At 49.1% G+C, this 27517-nt stretch overlaps 1 long non-coding RNA gene across 2 annotated transcripts in view; it reads left to right on the forward strand.

Annotated features, from left to right (window-relative positions):
* LOC130846723 (uncharacterized) overlaps positions 1-25663 on the forward strand; it is a 48037-nt gene extending 22374 nt beyond the window's left edge. The window contains exons 1-3 of one of the 2 annotated variants that reach the window (XR_009051616.1): positions 16856-16945; positions 23684-23742; positions 25552-25663. This is a non-coding gene — a long non-coding RNA (uncharacterized LOC130846723). Of the gene's footprint in view, positions 1-16855; positions 16946-23683; positions 23743-25551 lie in introns of those variants that run through there. The other variant, XR_009051617.1, reaches the window with a different exon arrangement.
* The last annotated feature ends 1854 nt before the right edge of the window (positions 25664-27517 follow it).

Raw genomic sequence — 27517 nt, forward strand, 5'->3', positions numbered from 1 at the left:
AGGTCCTTAATCCACATTGTGAGATTTAGGGGAGAAAGAGTTTTGCCATTTGCAGCTAAAAAGTGAGCGCTGCAGAGGGCTTGTCCTTTGCCAGTTTTGAATCTAACATTTGGAGGGAGACAAGGGCAGCCAAGAGACAGCTTGGTGTGATGGAGAGAAGTCCTAGACCTTAGTGCCCATCCTGGCTGTCCTGTCCTCCCTCAGCCTCAGTTTTTCTAAATGCAAAATGAGGGGGTTGAGTTGGTTGAACTCCAAGATCACTTCCTGTTGGGAATTCCCTGGCAGTCCAGTTGCTAGGGAGAGCCTGGATTCAATCCCTGGTCAGGGAACAAAGATCTCACAAGCCATGTGGCATGGCCAAAAAAAAAAAAAAAAAAAGAGATCACTTCCTGTTGTAATATTTGATGGTCTGTTCATACACGATGTGCCCTCAGACAGGTTGCTGTCCCTTTTGGGAACTATTTCTGGTCCTCCATAAAAGGCAGCAGTAGAACAGGGTAATGAGTCAGGTCCTTTCCAGCACTGAGGACTCACGACTCCACGGCCTTCACTTGTAGGGCTCCAACATTCACTGTGCCTCAGAGGCACCTGGGAGCCATCAAGAACACAGGTGCCCAGGCCCCACCCCTGGGACAATTAAATTAGAACCCCTGGAGGTGGGCTCTCATAGCTTTTAATGTTCCCAGCTGACTGATGCTCCATATACCTGGGGTCGACCTGAGATTCTGCATTTCCACTGAGCTCCAGGTGACGCTGATGCCGTGGGTTGAGGGGCACACTTGCAGCAGGAGGCTGGCAGCACCAGCATCCCCAGAGAGCTGCTTAGACATTCAGAGTCTCACACTGATTCCCTCAGTCTGGTTTCCCCAAGTGCTTCTGCGCTGCTTAGGTGAACATACTTCTTTTCAAAAGCAGGGTTTGGAGGTTATACTGTTGTATTTGCTTTTCGATAATTCATTGAACTATACACTTATGATCTTGCCAAGGAGAAAGGGACAGGACCGGGTTATCCTAGACCCCAAAAGGATCAGGAGTCCTGATGCAGCTGCACTTTGCAGTGTAGACAGCTCACATAGGGGCAGTCTGTGGGAGTCAAGAGGATAATGCCATTGGGTGCTTTTGTTCTTTTTCTTTTTGAATTGAAGTATAGTTGAGGTACAGTATTATATGTTACCAGTGTATAATATATTGATCCACAATTTCTAAAGGTTATATTCCATTTAGAGTTATTATAAAATGGGGGCTGTATTCCCCATGTTGTACAGTATATCCTTGTAGCTTATTTTATACCTAACAGTTTGCACCTCTTAATCTCCTATACCAAATCACCCCTCCCCTCTTCTCTTTGGCTTTTTTTCTTTTTTTCCCCCACTCCACGCAGCTTGTGGGATTTAGCTCCCTGACCAGGGATCAAACCTGGGCCCTCAGCAGTGAAAGCGTGGAGTCCTAACCACTGGACCGCCAGGGAATTCCCAGCTTTTGCTTTCTTTCTAACACAGAAGGAAGAAGGGAGTGAAGGGACCCTGCTCAGCTACTAAAGAGTACCCCAGGCCTGTACGTATTTAAAATGGATCTTGGGTGAGCCTCAGTTTCCTCATCTGTACAGTGGGGCTAGTGAATCCTCCTTCTCTGAGTTATTCAGTTTTAGGTCAAATGACATGCAAAAAGCAGCTGGCCTGGCCCATAGTAGGTACTCAAGTCAATCCCAGTCCAGCCCTCGGTGAGGGCTTACCGGGAAACAGAGAACGGCCGGATCTTGCTGCTGGAGTCATGCGTTGCCCTTAGTGGGGTCAGACTGGTTTGCCCCTCACTAGTCTCGGACCTTAGAGGAGTCGTTTCATCTCCCTGCACCTCAGTTTGCTTGCTGGCCAGTGCGGACAGTCAAACCGCTTTGGCAGGGTTGCTGTAAGGATTACATGAGGTCACGCGTGTAAAGCGTGGAGGCCTGGGCCAGACCTGGAGCCAGCCTGAGTTCAGGCTCTGGGTAGCCGCCTCCCTCCCACCCTGGGGGAGCCCTGGCTTCAGAGAACAGCATCCTCTTTGAGTCTGCAGGCCACTGCGGTCACTATACCGCCATCACTGAGCGCTGGAGGGCAATATCCTCTGTCAGCCCAGCCTTTTTCTTGGCTCCTGCCGCCCCGGCCAGCCAGGTTTGGGTTGGCGGGCAGGGTGAATGGCTTGGCTTTGATGTGCTCTGTGCTGAAGCTGGAAGGTGGGGTGTGGGGATCCCAGCCCGCCTCGGGGGCTCAGGGCCAGCTCCTAGTCTTTACCCCAGAGCCTGCCAGAGCCCTGCTGCCTGGGGCCAGTGAGAGGAGGAGACTTGGCCCCAGTGGGTCCTTACACCATCCCTAAGACATGGGTATCCATTTTATAGATGAGGAAACTGAGGGAACCACTCCCCAGCTCTGGTGACCACCAGGGTGCATGGGCAGGCAGAAGTGCCTCCTGATGTGCTGTGGGTCTGAAGGTCCAACCCATTCCCTGAGAGGGGCTTGGTCGCCAGAAGACTCCCTCACCCCTCACTGCCCCTGCCATTTAAATGGGTGCGTCAGGGCCCACCCATGTTTACTGGGCATCTGATTCACGCCTGGCCCTGTGGCTGGCCAAGGGAGCAAGGAGGGTGCATCAGACACAGCTCCACACAGGCACAGGTTCAAAACGCAGCTCTGCCACTGGCCAGCTCCAGGGAGAGTCCCTCTGGGCCTCAGTTTCCTCACCTGTAAAATGGGGTATAGAGAAAATTATTGTGTGTGCAAAGTGATTTTTAAAACTGTACTCTTTAGCAAGTGAGGGATTGTTAGCACTCCTGAGCTAAAACCCCAGTCTCTGTCACTGAAAAAAAGCACAGGAGAGAATGCACGAGGGGCTTTAGAGAGTCACACAAGAGGGGGTGTACTTCTAGTCAGAAGGCTGGAAGGGGCAGAAGGCTGCTTATTTTTTAGAGGAGAAAAAAGGGGCCCAGAGGAGGGTTTTGCCCAAACACTGGAGAAGCAGGAATTGATCTCAGCTCTTGGTGGGAGTCCCCAGTCTGGACTGCTGTGCAACCCTGGGAAAGTGCTGTAACCTCTCTGGGCCTCAGTTTCCCCCTGTGCCAGTCACACAGACAGACTGCTGGGAGTGTTTTTCTTCTGAAGCGTGTGTGCATCGTTTGGCTCGTCTGCCTCTGCACTGGACAAGGTGGTCCCAGGTCCTTACAAGGTGAGGAGGGTGGTGAGAATCCCAGCCGACCATCCCCGGGTGGGACCCAAGGCAAGGAGAGAAGCCCAGGTTGTAGGCATGCAGGTCCGAGGTGGGGAGGAGGAGGAAGAGGAGGAGGCAGGGGACTGTGGCCAGCCAGGAAATGTCTGCTGGCTAGCATCAGGCATGCTTGAGCTAGCGCGCTTCCTGTAAGCAGTGCACACGAGCCTGGTGACCTCACCCCTCAGACATTCCGGGACAGCCCCCCCAGTCCAAAGAGGCCGTCCCATGGTGCCCTGGAACAGCAAACGGGCGGCAGCGGCAACCTCCCGGCATCCAAACAACATCCATTCATTCAACGATGTTTACCAAGTACCCACTTTGGGCGGGCACCATGCCAGACACTGGCACACGTAGAGACTCTGGAGCTCGGGAGCAGTGGGCTTACATTTTCCAGCTGGGCCCCCTGTACCTGGAGCAGGTGCCAGTCTCTGTGCATGCTCTTTTGGTTGGGACTCTGAGGCCATCATTGATGGGGAGGACTCTCTAGAGTGCGTAAACCTTGGGGGCAGCAGGGAGTTGACCCATGAACGTTGATTTGGCCTTACTCATGCCAAGCACCGTGTGGAGGCGGGGTCTGATTGTCTCATTTACGTTTCCCAGCAACGAATAGGTGTCATCATCCTCATTTACAGAGACGTAGCCTCAGGTGAGTGACCTTGCTGCAGGTCACACAGTTCATGAGAGTTTGAGCCAGGATTCAGACCCAGGTCTTTCCTGGGCACCAAGCCCTCAGATACTGAAACTAGTACCCCTGAACACCTGGTCTCAGTTTGGATCCTCATCTGGTACCCACCCACTAACCTAATGACTTTGGCTTCTCTGAGCCTTGGTTTTCTTATCTGTCAAATGGGGCTCAGGGGGTCTAATTGGTAGGATGGCTGCAAAGTTTAATTAGGATAATGGATGTAAAAATCCCTGCTCACTGGCAGAGGCAAGAAGCTTTAGGAGAGACCTTGTTCAGGGGTTTCGCCTCCCAGAATTCTCTGGCCACAGAGGACTTGGAGAAATCCCAAGCCTCTTCTTCTGCCTCCAGGTCTAACCACTCTGAGTCATCAGCCAGAATTGATGGAGTACATCCTAGCTTGCTGGGTCTAGTGGGCAGGGACAGATGGGGAGGAATGAGAGGAGAAGAAGGTACAGATGAAGAACAGGACACAGTGGATCTATCCCCTTCCCCTCCTCTCTCAGGGACTTGAGGATCTAGGGAGTGAGGAAGGACTGCTCTGTGTGAAATAATGAGACCAGTACAAGCTACCATAATGACTGTCTCTCTGCTTCCATTTCACTTTATGAAGACATCTCATGTCTTAAGTCACTTCAGCCCAAAGATGGCTCTGTGAATTGCTAATATGACCCCACTTTGCAGATGAGCAGATGAGGAAACTGACTCTTGGACAGATTTACCCGAGGCCCCTGAGTTAGTATGTGGGTGGGATTTTAGCCTCTGCTGGTAACCCTGACTCCTCTGCAGAGGCTTCCAGAGCCAGGCAGTGGAGGGGGCAGGTTGTCAATAGAGAAAAGGAGAAGGCCTTGCTTTTTACAACTGTGTGGAACTCTTGCAAAAGCCTTGAGGCAGGTGAAATGGAAACCACCAGAATAAAAAACCCTTCAGATGTTGTGCCCTCCATTATAAGAAAGCCCTTCATCCACCCTAAAACCTTCTGGCTGCAGTTCTCAGAGCCCCGCCTGAGCTGACAGCCTGGCTTTTCTGTGGAACTACACCAACCCCGGGCTGTCTGGATAGTGCTGGGGGCCTGATGAGGGTCCTGGCTGCCACCATTAGCTTGATGACCTTGAGCCCATCACAACCTCTCCAAGCCTCAATTTTGCCATCTGTTAAATGGGGTTATTAATGGATGTTGTTACAGGAAGATTGTACTGGGCATGGCCTGGAACGGCTGGCACAGCAAGCTTCTGAAGTTGACATTCTTTCCTCCCTCTGGGGAGATGTAGCTTTCCCCTTTTTTCTTCTACTGAGAGATGGCATCAGATAAAGGGGAGGAAATTCAACTCTATGTGAAGAATCCTAGGCCTTAGTTGCAGATAGCTGAGTTCAAAACCCCATCTTGGGAATTCCCTGGTGGTCCAGTCATTAGGACTCTGCGGTTCCACTGCAGCAACTAAGATCCTGCAAGCCATGCGGCATGGCCAAACAAAACAAACAAACAAACAACAACAAAAATCAAAACCTGTCTCTTCTTTGTACCAACCCTGATCAAGTGTGTTGCTCTCTGAGCTATAGTTTTCTCATTTGTAAAATGGGGATATAATGTCAACCATCCAGAGAGAGCTCCCTTCTTTCATCTGGAGGTGGAGAGGGCAATGCTTAACCGAGAATGCCTCAAAGTTGGTGACATCTCAGAGGAGTGGGGATGATGTTTGGGGGTGAGGTTTGGAGGAGGGTCTCTAGCATCTCCTGAAATCAAATTCCTTATGTTGTTATTATAGTTACTCAGATAGAAAACCTGGTTCAGATATTCATAAAGGGAAACCAAGTTGCTCCAAGAAGAAATATGGCTCCCAGGTCACAGAATGCCAAGGCAGGATGAGGACAGAGACCCTGAAAGGGGACTGGGCTGGACCCCGGGCTCCTAGTTTGCCTGGCTTATTTTAATCCAGGTCAGTGCAACAGAAAATTTTTGAGCTTCTACTATGTGCAGCAACCATGCTAGGCACTTTGTAGGATCAGGTGGGTCATGAATCAGACATCAACTCTGTCTGCCCTTAAGATTAATCTTATAGTTGAGTCAAAAGAATTAATGATGATATGAATAAGATATCTCCATGCACCCCTGTCTCACAGGCACTTTGCACAGAACCTGGTACATAGTAGGTGCTGAGTACATGTTAATTGAATGTAACTAAACTGCAAACTGCAATGAGGGGCAGACCCTGAGGAGAGGTCATTTATATTGGGTTTTGAAGGCTGCCTAAGAGTCCTCCGTTCCTCCGTTTGTCCACTGATCCTCCATCAAGGCTGATGAAGACCACAGCAGAGCAAAACCCCAGCTTCTCCTTGCTCCTGCCCACCAGCCCTCATCTGAACTCTGAGGAGTCTCCGGATGTGAGGAGGAAGTGGCTGGGCTGCGGAAGGCAGGCTCATTTCCAGTGTGGGGCCGGGCCGCCAGCCCCAGGTCCTGTTTACACAGCAAGGCGGACAGGCCGACAAGACTTGGCGGCAAATGCGCTTCTGCCTCTGAGAACAGAAGGGGCTGGCAGAACCCGGCCAGGCCAGGCGCGGGGTGGCTTGTGCCAAGGGGAAAGTCAAATGTAAAGAGTGTTTCCTCCCGGCCAGGCGGCCCCAGACTTTTGTCTCCAGTCTGCAGGCAGTTCCTCCAGTGATTCATAATCAGCGGGAACTTATAAATAAACCCCACCTCGGCCTCGCACCACAGCCTAGCCAGGACCCGGGCAGGAGTGAGGTGGGGGGTTAGGAAACAGGGAGGCTGAGGAGAGGCCCTGAGGAGGCTTGGGGGACCAGGGTGACACTGGCTGCTGGTCAGGGGCACCTCTGTCTTCCTAAGGAGGGATTGCAGGGCTGTTGCCAGCAGTCACATCCCACAGAGGACTCAGGCATGGGGCCACCGGTCTGGAGCAACGAATGCTAAGAGGCCAGGATTTTCATCTGCTCCCCAGGAGTGTGGTAGATGAGACTAGATAGAATTTTGAAATAGCTGGCTTTTAAAACTTTTTTTTTTTTTGAATATAATTTCAAATTCATGGGAAAGTTGCAAAAAAAAAAAAAAAACAAAAAACCAAAAGAACAGAAAACTCCTGTATAACCTGTAGCCAGATTCATCAAGTGTTTACATTCTGTCCCATTTTGCTTCATCATTCCCTTTCTCCCATCATTCCCTTTCTCCGAGAACCGTCTGAAAGTAGGCTTCAAAACAGTATGGAGGTTTCTCAAAAAACTAAAAATAGAGCTACCATATGACCCAGCAATTTCACTCCTGGGTGTATATCTGAAAAAAACAAAAACACTAGTTCGAAAAGATACATGCACCCTAGTGTTCACAGCAGCATTATTTACAATTGCCAAGATATGGAAGCAACTTAAGTGTCCATCAACAGATGAATGGATAAAGAAGATGTGGTATGTATACACTGGAATACTACTCAGCCATAAAAAAAGAATGAAATTTTGCCATTTCCAGCAATGTGAATGGACCTGGAGGGCATTATGCTAAATGAAATGAGTCCGACAGAGAAAGACAAATACTGTATCACTTATATGTGGAATCTAAAAAAGTACAACAAATGAGTGAATATAACAAAAAAGAATCAGACTCACAGATGTAGAGAACAAACTAATGGTTACTTGTAATGGGGGCAGGGGGCAATGTAAGGGTGGGGGAATGGGAGGTACAAACTATTGGGTGTATGGTAGGCTCAAGGATGTATTGTACAACACAGCAAATACAGCCAGTATTTTGTAATAACTGTAAATGGAGTGTAACCTTTAAAAATTATTAAAAAATAGTAAAAGTAGGCTTCCAGCATCACACCTCTGTGCCCCTTATGCCTTCAGAGTGCATTTCTTGAGATAGCTGGTGTTTGGATTCCTGACCGACCACTTACTAAGTGTATTCCAGGGCAAGTTTTTCAGGTCCTGTGTCCTCTGCTGTGAAGTGGGGCTATGGGGATCCCTTATCATAGAGAAGATGAGGAGAAGTAACAGTGGAAACATCTGCCAGAACAGTAATGATAAGCACAGTTCATTATTATCTGCAAAGCAACTTGTATACATTGTCATTTGACCTGCACAGAAGAAACAGGCTCAGAGACAGCATGTAATTTGTCCAAGGTCACACAGCAAGGTAGGCTTTGATGTGCACAGTAAGCACTGAACTAATCCTGGGGCCTGTCCTCATCCTTATTTGCTGTATGATTGTGATCAAGGGCTGGCTTCCTAGGCCTTAGGGATCTTGGGGTTGGGGGAGGGAAGGCAAGATGCTTCTGCAAGCCGCCCAGCTCCCCAGATTCCTGGAAGAAGCACTTCTTGTGTCAGGGCCAGAGTGGAAGCTGCTCCAGCAGACAAACCAGCTTCTCTGAATCCTTCAGTTCGCCTTATGCGATCCAGGCTCAAACCTCTCTTGCAAATTTTCTCTGGACACTGGGAAATCTGACTAGAAGGCCCTGAGCTTCCCAGCCTCTGGAGCTTCTGCAGTGATGAGGCCTGGCCACCAGATGGCCCCACACAGGCCACTACGCTCTAGGGAAAGAGGAAGTGGGTCTCTGTCCAGGGGCTGTTTTAGAGTGGCTGCTTCCCTCTGAGCAAGAGCATCCACACCACCACCCCTTTAGCCTCGGGTTGCAGAGAAACAGCCCAGGAGGGGCAGCAACTCACCACGGTCACTCAGCCCGCACTTTGTGCTTCCCAGGGGTTCCCATCCTGATCGAGCAAGGCCCCAGGACTGTGACAGTTGCTGGATTTCTCTAGACCTCAGTTTCCACATTTGCAGAAAGGTGCAAGTCTCTTCTGCTTGACTTTCTTCGTGAGGTATGGATGCCAGGTCAAATGCTGAACTTCCGTTTCCACATCTGTGAAATTGGTATAACAGTAGAGGCTGTTTTGTGTTGTCATGAGGATGAAGAGCTGCCCACATCTGAAGTGATTTGAGGGTTACGCCTGCAGGCCAAAGTCCAGCCACCTTACAGGTGAGCTCTGGGGTCTGCCTTCAGCTCCTAGAACAGCCTTGTTTATAAAGTGCAGTGCAGGACTTCAGAGTGGGAGGAGATCTCGGCTCATTTCACCTGTACCTTCCATTCCTCAGACGGAGAAAAGTCCAGAGAGGGCCAGTGACTTGCCCAAGGTCTCACAGCCCCATCTGACCACACTGGAAACCAGATCCACTAACCCTGGGGACAGCTGTCATTAACCCTTCTCTCCCCTCTGCCCAGAGACCCAGCAGAGACCACGTTGGGAAGGGCTGGTACAGCTGGGGCACGAATGGGCACAGAGGGGGCCACCGTGAGCTGGAGGCCAGGCTGCAAAAGAGCCCAGCTCAGAGCCCAAGGAACCTCCCTTCCCCTGCGGGACAACCAGAGCCCCTGCCCCCACCAAGGTCTTCCACGGAATAGCCCCTCAGGGCTCACCTGCCCAGACCCTGGGGGGCGGGGTGGGGGAATATTTTTAAAAGTTTAACCACTCTGCAGGGAACATGCTGCATTTCTGTTCCTACAGTGTATCTATGCTTTTATTTATGAAACAAGGCTTCTGTTCTCTGCTAATTAGTAGGCTCTTATAAACCCTCTCTCCCAGCTCAGGATATGGAGGGCAGGGGAAAAAAAACCAATAAAAATACAAAAATATGGAACTCCAGATGCACTGGGCAGGACCAGCTTTCCTGCCTGGGTAGAGGGACGTATTACCCCAAATTAGTAACTGTCCAGAATCCCAGGCTGATAACATGCGTATTTTGGGAAGAACATGCTACTAACTTGACCTCATTCATACTCAACTGTAACAGACTGATGGAGTGAGACTGGGGAGGAGAGAATGGTCCTGAGGGCCTGGGAGTGGGATGAGGAGGAACCCGGCAGAAGGTTGGGGGTGTGCACAGAGAATGGAAGCTGAGGGCCCCAGAGACTGAGAGTATTGTCCACACGCCAGAAGGAAATGGAACACTGACTTTCAGGAGAGGCCCACCTGGGTGGGGGCGAGGCACAGATAACTCAGTTTCCAAGAGTTGGTGCTTTCTCCTAGGGGAGAAAGGGGGGATACCTGTAACCTGCAGTTTTCCATGGAAAAAGGGCTGGACTGCAGGCACAGCCTCATGTCCATCTCTCTGCTAAGCCCCTCATCTGCCCTAAGAAGCAGGAGCTGTCATCTTCATTGTAATCCAGTAGACTGAGGACCACAGAAAGAGAGGGACTTGCCCAAGAGCCAAGTTAGTGACAAAATGCCTAGAAAAACCAAGGTTTCCTAGTCAGTTGCTTTTTACTCACATTCTGCCTAAAGCTGGAGTTAGGCTGAACCATTTCCTGGCTCTGTGACCCTGGACCTCTTCAAGCTCAGTTTTCCTCATCTGTAAAATGGGAGAGAGATCGTTTATCTCCTGGGGTTGTTGACAGGATTTGATACTGTATGAAAGGGCCTGGCACACAGTTGGCATGTAATCAACAGTGGCTGTATTACAGAGGGGTCAAATCTTACTCAGGGCATGGTTCTTAAAGCCATTTAATGCAAAGAACAAAAGAAAACAACAAGTAAAAACCAAACCCTTGAAAATCCTTTAGAAAGGCACCATGAAGAGTTAAATCCTTATTGGGGGTGAGTGGGGGAGAAAGAGGAAGGCTTTAGGATTGCCAAGGAGCCAAGAGCTTGAGTGAGAGAGATATTGTGGCAGGCAAACTGTGTACAGTGGAAAGGGTGCTGTGAAGGCCTGGCAGGTACAGGAGGGTCAGTGCCAGGATGGGCAGGGCCCTGAATGCCAGGCAGAGAAGTCAGGACGGGTTTGCTGCCGTCAGGAGATGTTTAATTTTGGCAATGGGGTGATTAAAGGGAGGTTCCCTGCGTGTGTGTGAATTTCCACCCACCCCCCAAGGTTGTTTCTCTGCTGGAGAACTGGGGCCAGTTTATGGCTCCTGGCTGCCCCTGTGTGGCCTCTCCCAGCCCTCCTCCTCCCTGGCTGTCTGGCAGCCAACTGAATTTTATGTGGGGAATCTAAGGAATTTGAAAAGGCAGAATGCAAATGCCACTGTTGGAGATTTCCTTGTCAGCCTCCGAGGGGGGAAAGGCCCCTCTTTGTGGGGTAAGGCGGCGTGGAGCTCTGGGTCCTGGACCCCTTCGGGATGCTCAGGGGCCAGGTGGCCAGGGCCAGTTCCTTAAGCCCCATCTGGGAGAAGCGGGCAGTGTCACCAGCACGCTCCTCTGGAGCCGCTGGGGAGCCAAGCTCGGTAACAGAGAGCCGTCCTTGTGCACTGTAAACGGCCTGTCACACGCCCTATGTTGAGAGCTTGTTAACGATTCCTCAATGCCCTCGTTTTACAGAGGAGGGAACCGAAGTCCAAGGGGAGACTTTCATCTGGGGTCAGCGGGGCCGACCTGGGCCGAGGCCAGGGTCCCAGCGCAGCCGGGGGCCGGGCGCTGCGGGCGCGCTGGGGTCGCCGGACCTCGCGCGTGCCTGGACCCCCGGGCCGTGGGCGCGCCCGCCGTCCCCGGCCCTGCGCGCTGCGGGGGCCGGGGGGCCGGGAGCCGCGCCCGAGCCCGGGTGCCTCTATCTCCCGCGGCCGCGGCGTCTCCGAGTCTCGGCGGCCCGAGCGCCGGGCGTTATCTGCTCTCGCCCGGCCGGGCCCCTTCCCGCCTTCCCGCCTGCCGGGGCCGCCGTGGCGACGGGCCGCTCCCGCCTTATCATCGGCGGCCCCCGCCGGCGAGCTGGGGCCGCGTCTCGCCCCCGCCCGGCCCCCGATCCCCGGTCCTCACCCGGCGGCCCCCTCCCGGACACGCCCCCTCCCCGAGATGCGCCCTGCCAGGGTGGTCCCCGCCCGCGGCGCCCCTCGCAGAGCTGCCCCCTCCGGGGCCGAGCTGCAGCGAGCGCTTTCCCCAAGGGGCACTGCATCAGAAAAGGGGGTTTGTCAGACTTGTCTTTCCTTAAAAGACAAGCCTCACTATGCTTAATCCCATTTTAGTCACGTTTTGCAGAAGTTCATAAGAAAGGGACCGTTATGCAAAACAATACAAACAACAAAAGCAGTCAACCCCTAAAGCCACTAAACATCAGGGCTGGGTGGGGGCGGGGTGGGACAGAGTGGTTCTCCATCAGATGGCTCTAAAACGCTTCTGCAGGGCTTGCTGTGTTAGGTGTGACGCCCCTTGGAAGCTAAGTTTCCCCACCTGAGTACTGGAATCTGTAGGCCATGAAGCTCCCCATAGTCCTGGTGACAGAAAACATGGGTGCAGCCCTTTGTGATAACAATTTGGCAGTATAGATGGAAAACCATAAAAGTATTTATACCCTTTGACTCAGTAATTTCACTCTGGGAATGTATCCCAAGGAAATAGTTCAACAGCAGCGAAAAAAAAGACAAAAACAGAAAACTCTGGGTTCATCAATTTGTTATTTGTAAAGCTAGTGAGCATATCTTTCTGAGTGAAAAGTTGGAATACGTGAGTCTCACGGAACGGGGTTCAAACTCACCATGGTCCCACTATGAACCCACCAACAGACCTTGAGAAGTGTCTTAACCTTGCTGAATAATGCCACCACTCAGAGGACTTTTGTAAAAATTTCGGGAGACCGCTTGTAAAAACATCTAGTACAGGGTTTGAGGGTAGAGGAAGAACGAAAGAAATGTTTATTTCCCCCCTTGCTTCATCCTTACAGAAATGAAAATATGGAGTATTTCAAGTCACATCTGTAAATGCTAGAGAAAGTGCATGTGGCGGTTAAGAACTTGGGAGTTTTGAGCCCTTCGAACTTGGATGGGGTCAGAATCCTAGTACCACTTATTTCCTAGCTTTGTGATCTTGACAAGATGTATTTCCTCATTTATTAAAAAAAGATAATAGAATTTACCCTGTAACTGCTGTGAGGGTTAAATGAGGTAGGTATGTGGAATGTGTTTAGGTCTGTGCCTGGCATGTAATAAGCACTTAATAACTGGTAGCTACTATTACTATTAAATAGTATTTAAAAGTAGAAGTAACTTCAATACCCCAAAAATACTGCAAGTTAAATAAGTTAGTGTATCTTTCGTGGAATACTATGCAGCATTTAAAAAGAGTGATCAACATAAACTAACGAGGAAGGGTGCACATGGTAAGTGAAAAAAGACAGTTGCCTTCGTCTGGATGTGACCTCAATATGAAAAATTGGAAGTAAAAATATAAGTTTAGGGAAAGTCTTATATAATCTAGGGGGTAAAGAGGATCTTCTCAAGAAAGCTAGGAAGCCAGGACCATAAAGGAAAAGACAGATTAGACCGTATCAGATATTTAAATGTCTACATGGTGAGAGACTCCTCAAACAAGTCTAGAGACAACTGTAGATGAGAAGTATTTGTTACATACAGATAGATAAAGGCTTCATGTCCCTCATACCCCTCAAGACCCCTCATATGGAATTCCTACAAACTAATTGGAAAAAGTCAAACAATAGAAAAATGGACAAAACCACTTCACAGAAGAGGAAATGCAACCACAAGAAAGGCAGACCACCTCCCCATTTGTTGGGGAAATGCAAATAAAACCATAAACAAAATACCATTTTCCACCAAGCACTAACTTTTAAGATAGAAATGAGCATGCCCTTTGCCCCACCATCCCACTTCCAGAACTATCCATAAAAAATAGGTTTTGTTATTTCCCACAGTAGTGTTCTTCATAGTTACAATCCCAGTGTCTACCTCCAGGATATGGGTGGATGAATTTGGTTACATCCATGCTGATGGATGCTGTAGACGGCTAAGGAGGAGCTTGTTACATTTGTATGCAGTGACTTACAGGGTTGGCTGTGATATTCTGTCAGGCAAAAAAAGGAAGTTGTGCAGTAGTGTGTAAAGTATAATCCCATTTCGTGTTTAAGAAAGTGTGCATGTGTGTGTGTGTGTGTGAGAGAGAGAGAGAGAGAAGCCTTCCAGCCTTCACCGGGGTAAATATGTTGGTTCTGCTTGCATGAAACTGCAGAAAAGTGGGCTTATATATTGAAAGACAGGGGCAAGTGGTTTTGACCAGTTTTCTTTTTTCCAGTTTTATTGAGATATAATTGACCTATAACATTATACACATTTAAGGGGTACAACATAATGATTATATATATATATACACACTTTATATATATATATACACACACATATATATGATCACTACAATAAGTTTAGTTCACATCCATCACCTCACATAATTACAAATTTTTTGTGTGTGACGAGAACTATTAATATCTACTCTCTAAGTGCTTTGAGATGTACAACACAGCACTGTTAACTGTAGTCACCATGCTGTACATTCCCAGAACTTATAACTGGAAGTTTGTACCCTTTGACTATCTTCATCCATTCCCCCCGCCCTCCACCTCTGGCAACTGCCAATCTGTTTGCTCATTTGTCTAGTTTGGTATTTTCCATTTCATATGTAGGAATTCTGAATATGAGGGATATGAACCCTTCCTTCCTTGCATGTGAACCTGTGGAGAGGCTCCTGCCAGCCTGTTCTGGATTTCCTGGTGATGGGAGGAGAGAGGAGCTGCGTCCTCAGGTCCCCGTCTCTCTGTGACCTTTGGCCTGCGGCAGCAGCTTGTATTGTAGTTGGAAAAATGGCGATTAAATAGGTTTGATCACACACAACAAAAGGAGAGTTTGCAAGGCAATATGTATCCCTGGTTCAGTTTTCTTAAGAAGGAACAGCCTGTGTTTGTAAATATGTAGAAGTGCTGGGAGAGGACCTGGCTGACTGTTGGAGGTCACTTCTGAGCAGCGGGGTGTGCCAAAGGGGGTTTTATTTTTGCACGTCTCTTGTTTGCAGTTTTTACAATAAGCGTTATCGCTTTTGCAAGGGTAAAACAATGGAGTATCTTTTTCACCTGAAGTATACAGCGGTATTTGTGCACTGTGATTGCAAGGAGGAAATGTGGACAAGCACCAGAAATTGGGTTAGGATGATGGGACACTCACCTTCCCCTGCCCGAGTATTTTTTTTAGATTTGTGCCTTTTATTTTTTTATTGTGGTAAGAAACTTATGATATAAAATTACCATCTTCACCATTTTTGAGTGTACAGCACAGCAGTGTTAGGACCTCCAGAACTTTTCATCTTGAGTAACTGAGGCTCTATACCACTTAAACATCTCCCCATCTCCCCCTCCCCACAGCTCCTGAAAACTACATTCTACTTTCTGTTTCTATGAATTTGACTACTTTAGAAACCTCGTACAAGTGGAATCGTGCAACATTTGCCTTTTTGTGACTGACGTATTTCACTTAGCATAATGTCTTCATGGTTCATCCATATTGTAACATATGACAAGGTTTTCTTCTTTTTTAAGGCTAAATAACATTCCATTGTGTATTGGGTTGGCCAAAACGATTCTTTGGTTTTTAAGTAAACATAAAAGACACATTTTTCATTTTCACCAAGAATTTTATTGAACAACATACCCTTTTGTTCTGCTATATTTCAGGCAACTTCATAATTCCATCTTACTGAAACTTTTTATCTTTTTGAGCAAAGAACTGTTTGTTCCAGGTGCCTGTTACAGGCTTCCAGGGAATTGAAATTTTTTCCATTAAGAGAATTTTGTAAAGACCAAAATAAATGGGAATCCAAAGGTGCAATGTCTAGTGAATATGGTGGATGAATCAGAACTTCCCAGCCAAACTGTAACAGTTTTTGCCTGGTCATCAAAGAAACATGTGGTCTTGCGGTATCCCCATGGAAGATTTTGTGTTTCTGTTGACTAATTCTGGATGCTCTTCGTTGAGTGCTGCTTTCAGTTGGTCTAATTGGCTCAGTATTTGTTGGAATTTATCATTTGGTTTTCCAGAAGGAGCTCATAATAGAGGACTCCCTTCCAATTCCACCATATACACAACATCACCTTCTTTGGATGAAGACCAGCCTTTGGTGTGGTTGGTGGTGGTTCATTTCTCTTGCCCCACGATCTCTTCTGTCCCACATTATTGTACAGTATCCACTTTTCATTACCTGTCACAATTTGTTTTAAAAATGAACATTTTCATTATGTTTAAGTAGAGAATTGCATGCCGAAATACAGTTAAGAAGGTTTTCACTGAACTTGTTGAATCCAAACATCAAAGCGATTAACATAACCAAGCTGGTGCAAATGATTTTCAAGGCTTGATTTGGATATTTTGAATATGTTGGCTGTCTCCTGCCTAGTATAACATTGATTGTTTTCAATTACTGTCTCAATTTGATCACTATCAACTTCAACTGGTCTACCCAACCGTAGAGCAACATCCAGTGAGAAATTTCCAGCATGAAATTTCGCAAATCACTTTTGACATGTTTGATCAGTCACAGCACCTTCTCCATACACTGCACAAATCTTTTTGTGTGTTTCAGTTGCATTTTTACCTTTCTTGAAATAATAAAGCATAATATGCCAAAAATGTCACTTTTTTTCTTCCATCTTCAATATTAAAATGGCTACACAAAAATTCACCAGTTTTGATAAGTTTTTTCTTGAATGCACCCTGATATGACAGCTATCACAATACAATCTAACAAAATAGTTTTAAATGAAGTTAAAGACAACTAAGCACTACTAGATCCAGCTTATGGAAAAACATGAATGAACTTTTTGGCCAACCCAATATATACGACATTTCGTTTTGTCCTTCAAAGGAAATTTAGGCTGCTTCCACCTCTTCACTATTGTGAATAATGCTGCAATCAACATGGATAAGCAAGTATCTCTTCAAGATCCTGTTTTCAATTCTTTTTGGATACATACTCTTATGGGCTGAATGTTTGTGTCCTTCCAAATTCATATGTTGAAACTCTAATCCTAATTGGATGGTATTTGGAGATGGGGCCTTTGGGTGGTAATTAAGCTGTGAGGGTGGAGGCCTCATGAATATGATTAGTGCCCTTATAAGAAGAGGCCAGAGAGCTAGCTAGCTCCCTGCTCTCTGCCATGTGAGGACACAATGAGAAATCAGCAATCTGCATCCCAGAAGAGGGCTCTCATCAGAACCTGACCATGCTGACAGCTTGAACTTGGACCCTCCAGCCTCCAGAAGTGTGAGAAATAATTTTCTGTGGTTTATGAGCCACCCAGTCTATGATACTTTGTTATAGCAGCCTGAGTGGACTAAGACATATACTAAGAAGTGGAATTGCTGGATCATATTGTAATTCTATTATTAATTTTTTCAGGAATTGCCATACTGTTTTTCACAGCAGCTGCACCATTTACATTCCCACCAACAGTGTACAAGAGTTTCAATTTCTTCACATCTTTGCCAGCACTTTTTATTTTCTGTTTGTTTGGTTTTTGATAGTGACCACCCTAACGGGTCTGAGATGATATTTTGTTGTGTTTTGATTTGCATTTCTCTTGTGGTTAGTGATGTTGAGCATCTTTTCATATGCCTGTTGGCCATTTGTATATCTTCTTTGGAGAAATGTCTATTCAAGTCCTTTGCCCATTTTTTAATTGGGTTATTTATTTATTTGCTATTGATTTGTTATGGATTTTAACCCCTTATCAGATATATGATTTGCAGATATTTCCTGCCATTCTGTATGTTGCCTTTTCACTCTGTTGATTGTTTCCACTCTGTTTCCTTTGCTGTGTGGAAGTTTTAAAGTTTGGTGCCATCCCATGTGTGTATCTTTGCTTAGGTTGCCTGTGCTTTTGGTGTCATATCCAAGAAATTATTGCCAAATCCAACGTTATAAAGCTTCTCTCCTGTTTTCTACTAGTAGTTTTATAGTTTCAGGCCTTACATTTAGGTCTTTGATCTATTTTGAGTTGACTTTTGTATATAGTGTAAGATAAAGATCTAACTTCATTTTTTTGCATGTGGATACCCTGTTTTTCCAACCCCAACTGTTGAAGAGACTATCCTTTCCCCATTACATAGTCTTGGCATCTTTGTCAAAGATCATTTGACCATATACACAAAGTTTTATTTGTGGTCTCTCTATTCGGTTCCATTGGTCTATATGTCTGTCTGTATGCCATTACCTTATTGTTTTGGTTACTGTAGCTTTGTAATGTTTTGAAATCAGGAAGTACGAGGCCTCCAGCTTTGTCCTTCTTTCCCCCTGTATTTTAGTGTGGCAGATTTCCATCAACTAAATTTTGAACTATTATCCCAGGGTGGCAGCCTAGGAAGATTCAGGGGAGGACATGGAATTGGATTCTCACCTGGGGAAGCTCCTGTAAGCACAGACAGAGTGGATGACCACTGATTGCCCACCCAGCCGTCCACCACTACCTCTCTTGGTCTAGTCAGCCTGAACCAGCTGACGTTGATTGGCTGGTGGGGGTCATGTTACTTTCTTTTTCTTCTTTTATTTCCTCCTATTCTTCCTGTCTCCCTTCCCTCCTTCCTTCTCTCTTTCCTCTTCCTCACTTCCTTATTTTCTTCCCCTCTCTTTCCCTCCCTTTTCTAGCCCAGCTGAATTGGGTGATTTGCTTGAAGCAGCTCAGGAGTGACACAAGGCCCAATCCTCCTGACCTCTGTCTCTCTCCTCAGGGAAGAGAGGAATGTTTGTAACACCTGCCATTGTCTGGGCTTTATGCTGGGTGCTTTGCTCTAAAGCACTGTGAGAGCTATGTTTATTGGGTCCATTTCCGCATCTGTAGATCTATAGATGAGGAAACTGATGCTTAGCTGGCTGGTACCCTGCCTGAGCTTTCACAGCTGTAGTTTCATTGCCCTTCATGTGGTCACCTAAATGTGTCTTCCTAACGGCACTCTGAGGATGCTACTTTTTCTGTTTTCCAGATGAGTAGCAGGTGGCTCTGAGCCCAGGGTCACCCAGGAAGTTCACAGGGGAGCTGGGACCCAAATCCAGAGTCAGGACCTTGACCCCATGCCTCTCATCACCACACACTGCTCCAGACTCCACTCAGGTGAACCCCCCTCCCCACCGCCACTGCCGACAGAAGCCACTCCACCAGGTCTCCACAATCATTGTCATTGTGTTCCCAGTGGCCGTTTCATTGTAACTGATTAGGTTAAGGGTTGATTGTGTTCTCGTTGTCCTTTCACTACGAATGATAGATGAGGCTACAGCTTCTAAGGTACAGAGCATACCCTGATCTCAGACACACAGGGGCGGGTGCGAGTCACAGGAGCAGGAAAGCCTTGAAGAGTGTTTCACCAAGTTGTGGGGAAGGGCATTCTAGTAAGATAGAACAACATAAACATGAAATAACACCATCAGTCAACACCTACCCAGCATTTACTCTGTGTATACTCTGCACCCACGACTATTCTAAGTGCTCTCTATTTATTAATTCATTTAATCCATAAACAATTCTATGAGGTCAGTACTATTATTAGTCTCACTTTACAGATAACGAAAAAGGCTCAGAGAGGCTTAGGAACCTGCCCAAGGATACACAGGTAGAGTGAGGAGGTCACTGAGCCAGGGCTGAGGCCCCAGGACTCCATGTTGGAGAAGAGGCTGTGTGTGTAGGAAAGGCTTTTTTTTTTTTCCTTTTTTCTTTTTTAAAGCAAAAGGGGGTCCTTTGTTGAAGGGGCAGCTGGGCAGAGCTCTTAGGCCTTCAGTAACCCTCTGTAAGCCCTCCTGTAAAATGGGGACAATGATTATTGCTCCCATAATTTCCCTTTCCGAGCCTCCCCCTCTTCTGACAGCAGAGAGAATTCTCAACTTTGCAGCAAAGCTCTGGGGCATGAGGGGTGCTGTTCCCAGGAGGACCCCCACTGCAGCAGTGCAGGCATAAAATGAGGCCTCCCCTCGGCCCCACTAGCCTGTGTCCCCAGCAGTGCTGCCCACTGCAGCTCTCCCTCTGCAAGAGCTTGTGCAGGTTAGGCCGGGAGACCCAAAAATAGCCGTGCACCCAGAGCAGCCTGGGTAAAGACCCTTGAATCCCTGGCGCCACCCCTCACTCACCGTGTGACCTTGGGCAAGTGTTTTAACCTCCTGGAAACTTTGCTGGCTTCATTGGGCTGTTATGAGATTAAACGACTTTATATGTTCAGGGTGCTTAGAACAGCACCTGGCACAAAGTAATTGCTACCTAAGGGGGCTATTATTTTTATAATGCCACAAATACTTATGGAGCCCCTGGGTGCTAGGAAGACTGGGTGGATAAGGCAGAGCTCTTCCTGGCCTTCATGGAGCTCAGCATCTACCAGGGTGACCAGTTGTCCTGTTTGCTGGAGGCCTTTCCTGAGGTGTGGGCTTATCAGTGTGCAAACTGGGAAAGTCCATGGCAAGCTGGACTGGTTAGGCACTGTACTGTCTAGTGGGGCACAGATAATTAACAGGCCATCCCAGGTGGGGCTGGCAGAGAAGTTTGGGTGTCACAGAAGCAATGAAATGGGGAGGAGTGAAGCCAAGGATCAGGGAGGGCTTCCAGAGGGGGGGCGTTTAGCTGAGACCTAGAGGATGAGAGAGAATGAGCTGAGCAAGAAGGAAAGGAGGGGTGCGGGAGAGGGCTGGAGGGGTGCGGGAGAGGGCTGGAGGGGGGAGTGGAGGAGAGTGTGCCAGGCAGAGGAATGTGTGTGGGCGGAGCTGGAGGCCAGTGAGACTGTGGCCCATGTGGACCAAGGCGTGCCCAGAGACACGGGCGCGCCCAGAGACACGGGCGCAGGACCCATGTGGGTCCTGGGGGAAGAAGTGAGGGGCAGTGCAGCAGGAATATACACGCATACATTAGCTTGTATACCACGGTTGCCTCTAGGGAGAGCACTGGGGGAGGCGGCACTGGAGATAAAGATTAGGAACCCTATGGAGCTTTTTGAACTGCGAGAATATAATACCGACACTAAAGATAAAATAATCTAAATCAACAACCACGTGTGCCTGTGCTCACCCCTACCCCCACGCCTAGCTCATTCCAGCCAGAGGGGCTGCAGACAGTAGCTGCAGGATCCCCTGACAAGGGCTGTCCCGGTCCCAGGGGCACCAAGCCGGCCCAGGAAGGGGAAGAGGCCACAGCCATGCTGTCTGCCGCCTGGGCCTCCCCCAGGCCTGCCGCAGACAGAACTAAACAGGCCAGCTTATCAGCTGTCGCCACTGTGTCCCACCCGGCTGAGCTGGGCTCATTGCTGGGAAAGTGGCCCCCAGCCCTTTGCCAGGGACAGCACTGGCCCTGGGTGGGGGACCAGCAGGGGTGTTTTCCCAGGGCTCAGTCTGTGGTGGGAGGTGTCTGGTGAGTGTGCAGAGCCAGGACTGGGGCCTAGGAGTTGGTTTTCTGCAGACTCACTCTGGGGTGTTAAATAATTAAGTTTTGGTGTTTTTCTTTCTGGTTTTTTTTGGCCCCACTGAGTGGCATGTAGGATCTTAGTTCCCTAACCAGGGATCAAACCTGTGCCCCCTGCATTGGAAGCTTGGAGTCTTAACCACTGGACTGCCAGGGAAGTCCAGGTGTTTTCTTAAAATTATACAAGTCATCCCCCTCCAAATGCATTCTCCTTATAAAATATTCACACAGTTCTTCAGTGTATTTAGTACAAACTCCCCATCTCTGGAAATAGACCTGTTAGGTACTAGGTCTGGGCTGTACCTGTAAGGCCCACACCCTCATTCTGTCCTCATGGCCCGTGGGGAGGTGGGCACCTTGTGCTCATTTTACAGGTGAGCAAACTGAGGCCCAGCTGGTGAAGGTCTGTCCTCGACCCTGGGGTAGGGGAGTGGCAGAATTGGCTCCAGGACTCTGTCCCCACCTGTCCTTCCCATATAAGGTAGGTGGGACAGAGGGCCTGTCCTGGGGTCAGGAGAGCTGGGTCCCCACCTGGCCCTGAAGGGAATGTGGCTTTGGCCTCCCTTGCCCTCTCTGGCTTCCAGGTGAGGAAGGGTCTGGGTGCCAGCTCTGCTCTTGGGTGCTCTGTTCCAGGTTCTGGGCCCAGTTCTGGGTCACCAGCCTCTGCCTCTTTCCCATGGGCCCATCCCTCCCATTTGCAAGAGGCTGGCCTTGAACTCTAGACCCTTGCCCCCTGGAAGGGATTTTTGTGTGGTTTGGGAAGGACAAAGAACACCTTTTGTCAATAGGGCAGGAATTACATGGTGGGTATTCCCGGCAGGCATAGGGAAGCGGGATGCTAGCCCTAGGTCTGGTATGGGCACCATCGAGCCATGGAAGTGTGTTTCTAATTACAGCATGAATGTGGCCGGCTGGACCCAAATGTTTTACAGGATCCTAGTGAAAGGACGCTAAACATTCTGCCCTTGGTGTTTGGTCGGGGGGTAGGGGAGATGGATTCACAGATTGAAAGGGAATTCAGGGAGGATGGGCAAGACTTTCTTAAAGAGCAGTGAGGGGTGATGTGATGTGGAAAAGAGGGACAGAGCCCTGCTTTGGGAGGCAGAAAGGCCTGAATTTGAATCTAGGCTGGTGACCTACCAGCTGTGTGACCTTGGGCAAGTCACTAAGCCTCATCCATTCTCAGAGACTCGTCATCTCCAAAATGGAGATGATAGTCTCTTTCTTGTAAGCATATCATGAAGACTATAGGGAATGTGTATAGTGTTTAGCATAGAGCTTTTACATGGGAAGTGTAAAGAAAGAAACTCTTTATGTTTCAGGGTAAAAATAAAAGCTTGGACTTCGATTAATTTTATAATTTTGAAAAACTATTTTCTTACTACAAAGCAATATATGATGGTTGTCAAAATATAAGTATATAGAGATGAGGAAAAAAGCCACTAGTAGTCTCTTCATCAATTATTATTTATTATTGTTATTTATTACTATTAAGTGTTACTGGTGGGACTTAAGGTATCAGAGGTGGGCTGATGGGCCAGATATTCTTAGCGTGCCTCAAATTCTTCTGCTTAGGCTGAATGTATAAGCTGCCACCCTCCCCCAAAAGAAGGCAGCCTGGGGGGTGGCTGACCCTTGCTTTGGTGGTGTTGGAAGCTGGCTCTGCCCTGGGAGGACACCAGCCTCAAAGAGCGGACTGCCCAGGCCACCTCCCAGCAGCATGTCAGTGAGGTGTGACTGAAAGGGGCAAAGAATTAAGTGTTTGGAGCCCCACAGGCCTGGATTCCAACCTGGCTTTGGCCCTAAGATGCTTTGTGAAAATTCTTTTAAAAATCATTTTGAAGAAATGGTACAAGTGATTGTGAAAAAAAAAAAAATTTTTTTTTTTTAAGTATAGGAAAGTCTAGGGAGGAAACTACAAACTCTACCACCCAGAGGTAGCCATGGTTAACTCCCCGGGGAGCATCCTTCCTGCCCTATCTCTACGTAGATAGATGTGTGCACTCACTCAATTTCACATCAGCTGGGTCACATGGTGGATGCTGTTTGCATGGTGTGTTGTGGCAACTGCCTAGTTCAGCCACTCGTAGAGGGGTAGAGAGGAGACAGAGGTACCTCTGCACCATGGGGCCCATTGTGGGGGTTAACAAAGGGAGGCTGACCTTATACTCCTTTTTTTTTTTTTTTTTTTTTTTTGGGCCAAGCCTTGTGGCTTGTGGGATCTTACCTCCCCAACCAGGGATTGAACCTGGGCCACGGCAGTGAAAGCACAGAGATCTAACCACTGGAACTCCAGGGAATTCCCTGACCTTGTATTTTTAATGTGTCCCCTGCTCTGTTACGTCCCAGTCAGAGGCTGGGGAGTGCTTCATATATACAGGGAGAGGAGCAGCAGGAAGGCTTGCCAGCTGAGACAGCGGTCAAGGGTCTCATGTATCCTGGCACCAGGTTGCCTGGGTTCAGATCCCAGCTTTGCCTTTGCTGGCTGCCTCAACTTGTGCATGTTCCTTGACCTCGCTGTGCCTGTTTCCTCATTTGCAAACCAGGGGATAATAATAGAACCTCCCTTACAGGGTTGCCTGAAGTTTAAAGGAGTCAATTCAAATAAAGCGCTTAACACTCCTGGCACAAGGTGAGTGATTCATAAGTGGCGGTTGTTATTAATGCCACCCTTATTATTCTACGGTCACGTTGCTCCGTCTGTGAGGCCAGCGGGCAGCTCTGGCCCCCGGGGGCCACCCTGGCCTAGGTGCTCTAGGTTCCCATATGGCCCTGCCCCTCCCTCCCCGAAACATGCCCTCTCTGGATCTCATTCACCGAAAGCACCCAGCCTTCAGCAAGGTTTGGGGGTGGGCAGCGATCACATTGGGTATTTGGGCCCACGTAAGCCCCCTGTGGTTCTTGGCTTCCTCTGGCTTTCCATCCCCAAGGCCAGAAGCAGAGCCAGAGAACGTGTTGTTCTTGTGGTGGCTGTTTTATAAAACCTGGCCATTTGGGGCCCTCTCAGGGACCTTCCATTTCACATAGAGGAAACCCGAGGCCCAGACACCGTCACTCGCTGTTCCAGGCTGAGCCAGCCTCGGAGTGCAGATTAAGAGCTCTTTTCCAGGGCCCAGGTGGTAATCTGCCCAGACTTGTCTGTGTCCACAGGGCAGCCATGCTGCTGCCTGAACTTCGCTTGAATCTCTCTTAGCGGAGTTCTGGGCTCCGCTACTGCTTGTTCTGCAGAACCGCAGAGGCATATCCTTCACCCTCTTGTGTTACCGAGGAGGAAACTAAGGCCCAGAGAGGGGACTGGCTGGCGGCTCTAAATCACACAGTGAGCTGGGACGGGGGGCCAGAGCCCAAGGCTCCCGGGTCCCAGGCCAGTGCTGTGCCTGTTCCTGGCCCCACCGTTCCGTCCAGTCAGTGCCCTGGCTGAGCACACCCCCGAAGAAGCCAGGGCCCTGTGGGGAGTGTGTGGGCACCAAGAAGAGGCGCAGGGAGAACGGCTCTCAACGCCCGGCCTGAGGCGAAGGACAGAGACGAGGACGTGGCTCAGGCCCAGCCTGTTTTCCAGGAGGAGGTCTCTCTATTCACCTCAGGATGGAGAGATGGAGAGGGAGCAGGCCAGGCCTGTGCGTCTGCAGCTGGGGAGACTGAGGCAGAGAGCTTCAGCGCAAGACAGTGATTCATCCGGTCTAGAAGAGTCCATACCAGTGCCTTCTGCTCTTACCTCTCGACTTCCAAAGCTCTGGCCCAGGCACCCCAAGGGCCCGGGGGGCACCCCCAGACCCAAGGGATCTAGAAGCAGGGGGTGAAGCCCACTCTGCCTCTCACGTGCAGGATGACTTTTAGAACAAGTCTCGGTTCTTCTCTGGGCCTCAGTTTCCTCATCTGCACAATCCATTAGCTCCTCGCAGGCCTCACGCCTCCCCAAGGACCGACATAATGGTTGTGACATTTCTTTGAAAATTATAACGTGAAGGGTGTGCGTGGAGGTTCATGAATGGAACTGGAAACAAACTAGAGGGTGCGGGGTGGTTACAGTCACCTAAGGGAAAAGTTATTATGGGAGGTGTCCAAACTCTATTTTTTTAACATTACTCTATTGTTCACATTTGCTTATAAAATTAGTCTTTGTATTGCCCCTCAAACAGACGTTACCACAAGTGTAAGGAAATAGAAGCAGAACAAAAGGAAGAAAGAAAGAGAGAGAGTGAGAGAGAGAGAGGGGAAGGAGGGAAGGAAAGAAGGAGGGAAGGAAGGAAGGAAGGAAAGAAAGAAGGGAGGAGGAAATACATAATTCACATTTTGGTGGAGCTCCTTTTTTCTGTGCACGTGTATCAAAATATCTACATGTGCTGAAGACTATAGAATAATATTTTATATACTGTTTTATACAGTTCTCTCTTCTTTTCACGTGCCACTTTTTCAGTAACGTTTCACCTTGTCAGCGCAGGTTTCTGTGCAGCGCCCTTTCTGCCCAGGGCTGTGGAGAGTCGATGGCGAGGGGGACACTGTGGTTTGGTGAGGCCGCCGCTAGAGGTCTGAGCAGTTTAAGTGACACACAGTGTAACAGCCCAGGCCTCTGTCCTGGGTGGGAGGCTGGAATGGAGCCAGAGGCCTCGGAGGCCTCTCCGAGGTGAGGTCCGTCCCCCGACAACGCCGGCTGGGGGGGATCTCAGGGCCGTGCCTGAGGGGAGAAGCTGCACCCAAGCCCTCCTCTGCCAGGTCTCAGGGCCTCCTGCCCCTTGATCTGGGGATGGCGTTCCCCAAAACAGTCTTTACCACTTTGCTGAGCCCGCAGAGCACTGCCCCTCCTGCCGGGGCCACCCCAGTGTGGGCCACTCAGCGGTGGAGGGGGCACAGGGGCACCCGTGGCCAGGGCTGGCCTCATTCCCTGCTCTGCCCTCTAGACCCCGAGTCCCTAAGAGGCAGCTTTGTTCCATGGCCCTGAGGCCCAAGACTGCTCTTCTGGACCTGAGGAGGGCCTCGAAGGGGCAGGTAAGAGGGAAGTGGGTAGTTTGCCTCAGACTCAAGACATCTGATCTTCCCTGTCCTATAACAGGTGGGGACACTGAGGCCCAAGGACCCCAGCAAGTGATGGAAGTGCCAGGCCAAATGACCAGCCTAGGGGGTCGTTGCATGCCACCTCCCCTGCAGGAAAGCTTTGCCGCCGGGATCACAGCCCCTGGAGGACGACTGCCTGGGATTGATTTCACACACACTCACGGTCAGTCCATGTGACATCAGGCCAGTTACTTAACTTCGGGCCTCAGTTTCCTCTTCCTGCAAATGCTTATAAGACTTGTCACATACTCCATAGGACTGCTGTGAGGCTGAAACAAGTCAACCCATGTGAAGCACTTTGAGCCGCGTCCGTGCGCAGGAAGTGCACATCAGCACAAGCTGTTTGCTTTCTGGTTCCCCAGAGAAGGTGTAGGCCAACGTATGTCCTCTTCCCTGACCCCACCAGAGTCTTCCGTCCCACAGTTTTCCGAGCCAGCAGAACACAGCAGTGTGACAGCCTCACCTGTGGGTGCCCTCAGCTGGGGAACTGGAGACTGTCCTCTTCCAATCGCCTGCTCTGTGGATGTGCCTCCCTCCAGGAACCTGGTTGTCATGGATGTTTTTCTTTGCTGTGTCACCTGGGATAATCACTAACCCTGTCCAGAAAAACAGGAGATGGACTTCAGGGTGGTTACAAGCGCTTTCCGGTGCCAGGGTGGAAGGTTCTGGGATGCAGCCCGGAACTGGGCAGCTTGGCAGATGGGAAGTTGGTGGCAGATGGGAAGACGGGCTGAATTGTGTGTCCTTCCAAATTCATGTGTTGAAGTCTTAACCCCTAGTGCCTCAGAATGAGACTGTATTTGGAGATAGGGCCTCTAAAGAGGTAATTAGGTTAAAATGATGTCATTAGGGTGGGCCCTAATCCAATATGACTGCTGTCCTTATGAGGAGAGATTCAGTAGGAGAGACACACGCTGAGGGCCACAAGGAGACAGAGGGAGAAGACAGCCACCTACGAGGTAAGGAGGGAGGTCTCAGAAGAAACCAACTCTGTTGACACCTTGATCTTGGACTCCTAGCCTCCAGAATTGTGAGAGGCTTAAACAAATTTCTGTTGTTTAAGCCACCCAGTCCGTGGTTCTTTATTATGGTAGTTCTAGCAAATGAATAGGTTAGAGGTTGTCTGTCTGGCCCCATAAGGGCTATCTTTGATTCACCACACTGCCAGGACCTGCAGAGGGCAAGGACCTGAGAGCCTCGTTGCTTCCAAAAGAGAAGAGAGTCCTTCGTTGTTGGGCCAGTGGGCCGTGGGATCTCTGGAATGATTAAAAAATAGCCCTACTGTGTGCCCAGCCCTGCCCTTCCTGTCTCCCTTAGTCTATGTCTTCAAGGTAGGTATTCTTAGTCACATTTTC

This window comes from Hippopotamus amphibius, chromosome 2, assembly GCF_030028045.1.
Source record: "Hippopotamus amphibius kiboko isolate mHipAmp2 chromosome 2, mHipAmp2.hap2, whole genome shotgun sequence".
NCBI classification, from domain to species: domain Eukaryota; kingdom Metazoa; phylum Chordata; class Mammalia; order Artiodactyla; family Hippopotamidae; genus Hippopotamus; species Hippopotamus amphibius.